This window comes from Xiphophorus hellerii, chromosome 1 (assembly GCF_003331165.1).
Source record: "Xiphophorus hellerii strain 12219 chromosome 1, Xiphophorus_hellerii-4.1, whole genome shotgun sequence".
NCBI lineage: Eukaryota > Metazoa > Chordata > Actinopteri > Cyprinodontiformes > Poeciliidae > Xiphophorus > Xiphophorus hellerii.
The window spans coordinates 12310966-12321077 of NC_045672.1; the positions used below are offsets into that span (position 1 = coordinate 12310966).

General features: G+C 36.8%; 1 long non-coding RNA gene across 1 annotated transcript in view; it reads left to right on the forward strand.

Moving 5' to 3' along the window:
• The window catches only part of LOC116725753 (uncharacterized), a 34803-nt gene extending 24906 nt beyond the window's left edge, over positions 1 to 9897 (forward strand). Inside the window, exons 2-3 of the long non-coding RNA XR_004340476.1 lie at positions 5402 to 5469; positions 9067 to 9897. This is a non-coding gene — a long non-coding RNA (uncharacterized LOC116725753). The remainder of the gene's footprint in view (positions 1 to 5401; positions 5470 to 9066) is intronic.
• The last annotated feature ends 215 nt before the right edge of the window (positions 9898 to 10112 follow it).

A 10112-nucleotide genomic window follows, 5' to 3' on the forward strand; every position in this document is an offset into this window, starting at 1 on the left:
TGTGATAATAGCATGACAAAATGTGAAAAAGTAACAGAGGTAAAAAAAAAAAAAAAGTTTTGCGAGGGACTGAGTAGTTTGAAAAGAAAAAAAAATGTGTCAATTCTAGTCAATAAAATAGCACATTATATAAAGTGTCCCTGAAATGTGTCACCAAAGAACAAAAACACCTCGGTATGAGCATCAACTGTGAAGAGAGACACCCAGACACAGTCCTGCTTCTTGCAGTGTGGATATGCAAAGTTTGGCCTCATGCATTATTGTTTCGGTTTCTGAAAAAAAAAAACAGGTTTCAGAATCAACACGAAATCAGTTCGAAACCCTATCATCTTCCATAACAGTTCGGTCGCAGGTACAACCACAAACTGTGCTCGTCTGCAAACGTTCTGTCTGAGCAACATGTCACCCGTTCTACCCACACTGACCCAGGCCAGATCAGGCCTGCGGATATTGGCTCAGTAAAGTTGTTTCAATGGAAAAACTGAAATAGACGTAAATAATGACTTTTGTTTTAATTTAGCTTGCTCGTTCAATCAAGGGCCCAAGGCATATGCTTTTTATTTTTCCAGTACAAAATCATCAAGCAAGCCGTCAGTCTCTTCATTAAGAACAGCATGTAGTAACAAAGGAGCGATGCGCTAGGGAGACACCAGTCACATCTTGTCTTGCCAATTACACTTTGCATGATTCCTCCCCAAAATTAGGCTGAGCCAAGCTGGAAAATGATTGCTGGCATGTTGTGGGATCTATTTATCTGTTGAAAAAAAAATAAATAAAAATATTATTGCTGCTGTGTTCTTAATCCAAACAAAGAGTCCTGACAGCTTTTGGATTGTGGGACAAAATGTAAAGAGAGCAGCAGGTTAGGATGAGTTTGGTTTAACACCAGTCCTGCTCTAGTTGAGGCTATCTGTGACTGTAAGTTTTTATTTTATTTTTTCCTGATTTGATAATATGACTGACAACTGATTGAAAACCCCAAAAAAGGCATAGGAGAAACTACGATCCTTGATGATCTGTGGTGACAAACAAATAGCCTTTTAAGCCAGGAAGTTCTCAATTGTCCTCTTGTAATTGAAGAGCAGAACTTGAATCATAAGAACACACTCAGTATGAATGCAGGAAAAACACAGCCTCTCAAACGCAGAATGGAAGGAGAAAATATCAGCCATCCAATTTTCGAGCATCACTTATGCGGCGAGAGACAAACAGATCTCCGGAGCGCGTCTTCCAAAAGCACTCCACAAACACACATCACCAAAGAGACAAATATTATTTCAAAAAGAAAAAAAAAAAAAACTTTTAGATATGTCGTGCATCTGCAAATTTGACTTTATAGGGGTAGCAGAGAAATAACATTACCATAAGCTTGGTGCAATGCATGCATAATAGATTGTTGTTTTCACTCTGCATATGGTAGGAGCTGGATTCGCTTCAAAGTGCACCAAATTTGCATGATTCGATGTGAGGGATTCTGGGATTAGTGAACACCACTCCCCACCTCCTCCCACCCCACACTAGCCTCCTTACTCTCCCCCCCCCACTCCCCCACCCCCCCGCCTCTCTTTCACTCAGCTATAGAAAGGTATCACATTCCCACAGATGGCGGGTTACATTGTGAGAATGATGTTGTTTACGACTCAAAAAAAAAAAAAAAACACACAAAAAGAAAAAGAGTAAGCACGGGAAAACTAAGAGAAATAAACACAGCTAGATTTATTCTGATATGTACTTTTAAACAAAATTCCGCATCCCTGGTGTGAGATGTACAATAGATATAAATTGAAATTATGCTTATGTGCCTGAGTTTTGATTCAAGGATTATGTAAAAGCTCGCTCTCGTGCCAGGGGCCAGCATCGGCAGATGACACATACAGTTGATTCTGACGTTCTTCATCCGTGTCTTCAATCACTTAAATGTGACAGAGAGAAAGGAAGCAGCCTGTTTGACTGGAACCCCAGAGGCTGCTACCGAACAATGTCTGGCAAACAAGAACAAAGTGATTCGCAAACTATCAGCAGCTCTCAGCGCTGTTGTAGTCATGAAAATAACAAAAAAGTCCCCCTGACTTTGTTCCCTCTCTTTCCTTTTCATATCGCTTGTTGTCTTGTCACTGTGATTTTTTTTCCACACTGCAATATTCCTAAATAACATGAACCGAGGGGCATATGTCACATTCAGTAGTGGAGGGGGGAGGAGGGTGTTCAAGATGAAATGTAGTTTTATGCAAATCACTTTCCAATCAATGATGAGCTGTCTTTTTTTCCCCTCTCACTGGATAACCTGATTATAATTTACATCAGGATGTCCATCTGCTAGATGAACACCCACGCAGGCCATCATGCATATAGAACGGATATATGCATGATGCTTTTTTATTTGTAAAAAAAACAAAAATCATTGCTTTTTTTTGTTTTACAAATTAGCAATGCTTGAGAATGTTATCAATGTTTATCCCAGCCTCCTACAGCTTTACCATCTATTACTATTCATCTGTGACGTTTTGGCCCAGGATGGATAAACTTGCACTGTGAAGAAATGAGGTGAGAGTAGAAGGGCTGAGACAATTTAGTCGGACTTTTAATAAAGCGTGATCCAGGTCCTGGTGGAATGAAACCAAGGGTCTTGTGTTGTAGCATGCCATGCGTTTGATTACACTGAACACATTTATGTAACATTATGATGACTTTCTTTAACCAAGCCGACTGTAAAAATGTGGTAGTTGTGAATGATTTATTGTAGAACTATAGAAAAGTTATGCAGAAAACGATTATTGTGTTATTGCTAAAAAAATAAAATCTGAAGATAGAAATCAAATATATGTTCATAAGACCTAGATACTGATCATGGATAAGGATTTTAAACTAGCAACAATTTCATTTTACAGAAAAAAAAACAAACGTTATTTACTTTACTTTCTATAAATTTCTGTATTAAAATGTCATCAATTCTAGATCAGAGGAATATTCATCCTGTTGGATGTCAGATTCTTCCATATGAGCCGTGGCTCTCTGTAGCTCCTCCAGAGTTAGCATTGGTCTCTTAGCAGCTTGTGTGCTGTAACAGAATCCCCCAAAGGTTTCAGTATGAAGATGTGCAAAGCTGTTACAAACATACCGAAAATGGAGGCGTTGATTTTAAACGTTTTATTCTGTATTGATGTGTAACGGCAGACGCATCTGTAATTTCATAACATGTCATTTTATGAGTAAAGCTGCTCTATTCTTGTCTAAATGACCAGTAGCTGTGATTGACACGTGATTTTCAGTTTGTTAAATGAATCAAAACTCTTTGCAAGTATCCTTAACTAATACTAATTATACTAATTCTTTATTTTTTCAAACATAATTTTTTTCCCTTCTTTTGAAAACCTCAACATCTGTTAGAGTGTTTGCATCTCCACAGTGCAAAGCAATTTTAAAACTCTTAATTTTTCCTCAATAACATTTTCACCTGAAGGTAAACAGAAAAATATTCATTACTTTTTGAGAGATGAAATATTTTATGAGAATTTTTGTAAAAGATTTGATACATCTAGTCTCTCGTGGTTTCACCTTCAAAAGGCTGTTTATGTTTTTTTTTTGTGTGTTATTCCGTTTAGTTGTTTTAAATGTAAAAGAAGTGTTGGTCCTATTCAGGAAGCAGATTGACCATCCCTTATTTTCCTAAAACAGAATAATAAAAATAAATTTTTTTAAAGTATTTTTTTTAAATACTTTTTTTTTTTAAAAAGTCACTTTAAAAAAAAAGAAGTGACCTTTAAATAGGTCACTTTTTGAGTAAGTGCACTATTAGATCCAAGAGCAGATTATAAATTTAAAAGTTATATCTTTACCAAGATTTCAGCACCTTGTCCATTGATTGTTGAGATAACTTTCTTTCTCTCTTCCAGATAGTTTAGTCCCTAGAAATGTGCTTCCTGCAGGTGGTATGTCAGGGCTGGGTGGGGTTGGTTGGGGTTAGGTGGGGGGGGTTGGAGGAATTGGGTCTTGTGATGCCCCTTCCTGACCTAATAAGGGCAAGTTTTCACTATCAGCTGAGAATCAGGTGCTTGGTAAATATACAAAAGAATGAAGATTTCCTGCTGGGTACAGAGACTCACAAGGCAAATTCGAATAAGGGACTTCATTTTTCTTTGCTCCCTCTCATTCACAACCAGTAGCTCACTGTTATGCCCCTGTTTTTCGCAAGCCGTGTCCTCTTTTCTGCAAACAGTCTCGTACACCAAACAATAGGCAACCAGGAGATTTCCCGTAAGGAGCAAGTATTTTCAGTGAGCGACAACTAACAGGACTTCAAGTTTCTTTTAATCCCTTTTCAAACCTTACACATGGAAGCAGATATTATTATTTCATTTTTATCTTGGTCACCGTTGAGTTTTTTTCTCTTTTTTTTCTGCTTAAAAAAGGCGGATACTTCTGATGCACATCCAGCCATTCAGCTGATGACTTTGACATCAATGCTAAACTGTTAACCGCTAACATAATACACATATTTTTTATAAAGTAATTGCATATGATGACATTAATTAAACATATTCTTGCTGTCAGTCCACACAATGAGGAGCTGAATTCCCAACGATTAACTTCAGCCGTGAATAATTACAGTTAATCATATGCAAGCAATTAAAGTAAAAGCCTGATCAAATGGTGGCTTAATGTCAGTCAAATATGCTGACGTGTAATTGAAAATGTCCCCTTTCTGCTCCCTGCCACCGCCGTAATATGAATCCGTTAAAAAACAGATCCGGTTTCCTGACTGCAGCAGCAAAGGAGATGATACTTAATCAACTAATTGATGCAACAAAGAGCTTTTTCCACACATGTGCTCAGTAACATCCCGTCCTTCTTGTGTTAGGGGGTTAAATTATTAACAAGCAAAAAAAAAAAGTTTCATTGTTTTCCCCTCCAAACAGCGATGACCAAGTGACGAGATGTCAGATATTAAAGGTCTGATGTGGCACTTTCAGAGCACAGCCACTAATATCTTCTCCTTTTTGAAGGAAACTTTTTGCAAACATTTTTTTTTTTTTTTTTTTTTACACGTGAAAGTGAAACATGAAGTGTTGTATTGATCAGCCGCAGCATTTTGTGCTATAAGTCGTCAGGCTTTGTGGCTCAAAGGTAATTATTCATAATTCACCTTTGCAGAATCCTCTGTACAACAATGGCAGCAGAGAATACTGAATACAATTTTATGGATTACCATTTTTCATGTGCCTTATGACACAATTACCTTAAAGCTTATTTTCGGGGCGGGCAAAAGAGGATTTGGTGACAGAAAAAAAAAAAATAAGGAGGATAATGTTCTCCCTTGTATTTAACTTTGACAAACTTGCAGGCATGGAGGTGTTAACCATTTCCTGCTGCTTTCTTTCTCTTTCTCTTTCTCTCTTTTCAGTCATGTTGCATTGGAAAGGAGGGGCCCAGTGTGATGGAGCTACAGGTCACTGTTGGGCTACAGATGAAGTGAGTGACAATAATTGAGTTACAAGGGGAAACAAATGATTTCATCAGTGCATGTAGTGAAAAGAGTTGACTGACTTATTTCTGCAAAACAATATATGCCAAAGATAATCAATTTTATCAGAAGTTTTATCAGAAGTGTGTGGGTGATCAAACATGTAGCTCTCACTGCATTGACATGGAGGCTGACGTCCTGCAACGAACACGAGTCACTAAGCAGGGAGAAAACAAGTGTCCTTGAAAGTGAAAAAAAAAAAGTCAATGTGGAGTTAGTCAGAGGATTTATCATTCTTGTCACATGTAACAATCCAAAAATGCACCTGTAGGTAAATTGTCAGAATTGCATAGTGAATTATTTTACTCTTTTTAAAACAACATTTAATATAAACTCTGGTCAAGATACAGATTTTAGAATGTAACTTACAATTTCATAGCGTTTGTTTGGTAACTCCATACAAATGCATCTATTTCATCAAGTTTTATTTGGTTTTAATTAGCATCAAATACTACAACAGGACAAACATGTCACTTTTAGAGACATTAGTAAGTAAAAATAATTACGCCACACGTTTCTGAAGAGCAAAAATCAGTTAATTAATTAGGCATATTTGCAAACAGGTCCAAATCTGATTTAATCAGTCCAATTCATTCTGATGCAATGGCTCATATAATGAGAATGATCCAGTTAGACACGGATCACTGAGTCTAGACGCTGTGAAACACAGTGACAAGAATACAAACCTTACAGGTTTCTTCTGTTTTTGGTTTTTAGTCCCCCTGAAATGTTAAACAAAAGTAAATCCAAAATTATTTTTCAATTATCATTTCGCTTCAATTCAATTCAGTTTAGTTCATTTACATAGTGCTAATTCACAACTAATTTCATATTAAAGCACTTTACAAAAAGTTATTTCAGTTCAGTCACATACTGTACATCCCAGTTGATCCCAGAAATCAAACAGTGCATTAAATTTAGTTTATTATTCAAATGAGCTTAAAAAGTTTCCTTTCTAAGGAAACCCAGCAAATTGCATCACGTACATTGACTTGGAGCATTCTCTTCTCCTGAAGTGTATCCCCCAGCCCGATCGAGCTCACTTTCTAATTTTTACCTCCTCCTACTCCCCTACCCGACTGGAAAAACACTTCTGTTTAAACTATAAGCTTTGTCAAAAAAGAAAGTTTTAAGCCTTGTCTTAAAAGTAGACAGGGTGTCTGATTTACTGAAACTGGGAGCCAATGTAGGGAAGCAAGAATAGGAGAAATATGATGCTTCTCTTTAAATTTCATCAGAGTTCTTACTGTAGTATTTTGGATCAACTGAAGACTCCCAATAGTAAAGAATTACAGTCGTCCAACCAAAATATGTCTAATTTTGCCAATATTATGGAGACATATTAAAGGCAATAGGCTAACCAAACCAACCTGGCTCAATGCAAAATGATCATCCTCACCCCTGTTCTAAAATCTGATTGTGTCTCCCTCGGTAACAACTGCCATGTAGCATTTGCATTAATTTGCAACACTTTTGGCCCAGCTTATCTTTGCATAATTATGTTAATTCAGCAAGATTGTAATTCACAACTTGAGGAAGTCCTATACCTGCAACTGGACAAATTCAAGTTACTTCAACTGAACTGTTTTATAGTAAACCTTAGAGTATTTTTTCATTTCAGTTTTCCCAGACTACATATATTTTATGAAAACTACAGTGCAGCTTAAATAGGACAACTAAATTGCCATTCTGCTGCCATGCCAGCAAGAATAATACGTTTTGATATTGAAACATCGTGTACGGCTACGCTTGCACCGGTTTAAATTGGAAATAATAAGCAAAGGACCTTTTCAAGGCCTCATGATGCAACACCCTTTGTGAAACAGTTGCAACTCAAAGCTGTGTATACATGATTTTAACCGGGTGGAGAGGATATATTGATCTGCTGACATTCATCTGAAGGACATCCATTGTGGAATGCTTTCACATGCATGGGTTTTCTCTACTATGAACTGTCATAAATCTCACAACTTATGAAAAGATACTAATTGCATACAGAATAAATGGGACTGCAATTATTCCCTTGTAGTTTGAAATGTTGTTTGCTTGGTCAAGTGTGAGATAAGGCTACACTCGGCCCACCATGTTTACATCTAAACATTAAAAGCATTTTCACATTTATAAGTGATTGTAATATTTATGCTACATCTGTGACAAAAAAACAATTCTAAGAAGGTAAATTTAAATTAGCCGCAGATTCAAACAATAAGCCTGCCAGAGATCACAAAGAGATTGCCGAATGTAAAAGGTCAACAGCTTCATGTTCTCACAGCTAACCCAATTGTTTATCTGATCAGATCTCAGATCAGGTCTGCTGGTCTATCACAGAAAAGTGTGATCGTCCCAGTTTTTCTAGTCGCAGACACTCTGTGGTGGTAACTGCACTGAAAAGTTTTTTGTTTTTTTTGTCTGATGTCTGTATGTGTGCGGTAAAGCACGGGTTCTTGTTGTGCTCAGGTAGAAAGTGACTCATAATGCCACATGACTCATGTGGTAAGTTAAAGTCAAACTTATTTTCATATCATAAGCACCGATTGTCATCCTGATACAGGATTACAGTCTTGAGAGAGTAGGAGCTTTTCCTCATTGCTCTACCTTTTGACTCTTTAGCGGGTTAGTGTTCTTTGAGGGACTTATTTCTGTTAAATATTCGCTTTATGTGTAATATGTGGAATACAGTCAAGAGAACTCGCGCCAAAGGACGTGGTAGCTTCGGCTGCAATAGAAAACGGATTGAGCTCGGCTCAACTGCCTGGGGCCAACATGGTGGCTAATGCATGTGGCTGTTATTAAACAAGGTAAACTGGTTAGGTTCAACAAGAAAGAAAAATAAAAAATAATAATGATTATGTTAAAATGGAGTCATTTTTAGTCAGTATAGGAGACACAAGCATAAATATTATAACCTGATGTAATGAAATTGTTTCTTGTGAAAGAGTGTATTGAGCCGCATGGTTCACTGGTTCTGTGTTTAACTGTGTCTCCTTCCTGGAGGAAGACAGTAATGGAGACTATTTTTTTTTTTTGCCATTTTACTACATAGATTTTTGTTTTTGTTTTTCTTTGTCACAGAAAACAGTCATAGAATAGACCAGTATTTTTCTGTTCCTTTCTTATCCTCCTTGTTGTTGGCTTGTTACCATTAAGATTTCATTTTAATGCTATTACTCACCACAATTCAGCCTGTAGAAAGTTGGTGTCTTATGCTGTAATTTACAGTAATTTATTTAGTACAATTCATATAAACACAACCTTTAGATTGTGGTACTTTATCTATTTTACCTTAGACTTAATGTTGCCTCCTAAATTAATTATCTTACTACAAGATTACTTTTTTGATCCCTTCAATAATAACCAGTGATCATATCAGAATTACTGCATTTGAATAAGTGTTGCGGTCGTGTTCTCATCTGGATGAGTGGAAAGGACATCATATCCTCATGTTGACACTGAACTCACTTATTGATGTTGGTAATGTGCACAAGGATGAACATATACAATGTTACCTCCACGACTGAAGGAGCTCATTCCCTCCGCGTTTTCAGGTCAGTGGCTTTCATCAGACGTAAAGGCGGGGGTGTCTGTAAATTATGAATGAAGAACCACTTTGTGGACGAAGGGGATGATGCAGATTATTCATCCCTACTTCCTTCAGTGCAACTTCTCTGGTGGACGGGTTCTACTCCAGAGAGACGAGGGGGGACAGCGTTACTCAATGGAGCAACACAAATAGATTAAAGGTGGCAGTAAATTACTACTATCCTTTTGTATTTTAAATCTCTTTTTTCAGTTTTGAACTGGTGAGGGTTTATACTTGCTATGTAGCTTTTGCAGCTGTCAGGTATATAATTTACCATTACGTTTTTATGTAGCTGTATTTTATTTGTTTATGTGTTGTTCAGTATTCTTTGTTTTCAGTATGTTCAAAATCTTCTAATGTTAAACTCTTTAGTCTAATAGAAAGGATCAGAAATCAATCAGCAACAAACTAATCAGTATTCACTGTATATTTTCTTATTCACATTTTTTTATTTACTTATAAAAATTAAGATTGACTTACCACCAATCAAAATAAATACATATGATCAAAACAAAAAGTAAACACAGCAACCTATTTTGCTAACGAGTTATATTTCCTGAACTGATGTTGCACTTTTCCAGTCCTACTGATCACTGACTTCAGGCACATTCATCCAGCTGTGCTAACAAACACACACACATTCACAGATGTGTGGCCAACACCGGGGTTAAGTGTCTTGCCCAGGGGAACATCGACATGTGGCGGGAAGAAAGTTGGACTTTAACCCACAGCTTTCTAATTGCAAGACCACTCAGCCACAGGTCACACCACAGCAATAAAATATGTAAAAAAAAAATTTTTTTAAAGTAGTAATTGAAAATATAACATAGAGAAAAACAAATTTCACAGATTATTGCTACAGGAAGAGAGACTAGTAGCAACATTCCTCTTTTTGCACTCTCAGATGCCGCACTGTTTACATTAACTCTTGTTTATGTGACTTCAGCCTTACTGCCTTTGTATGTCATTGTTAAAAGCAGGCTGTTTAGCTCCAGAATAAATGTTTTTAAT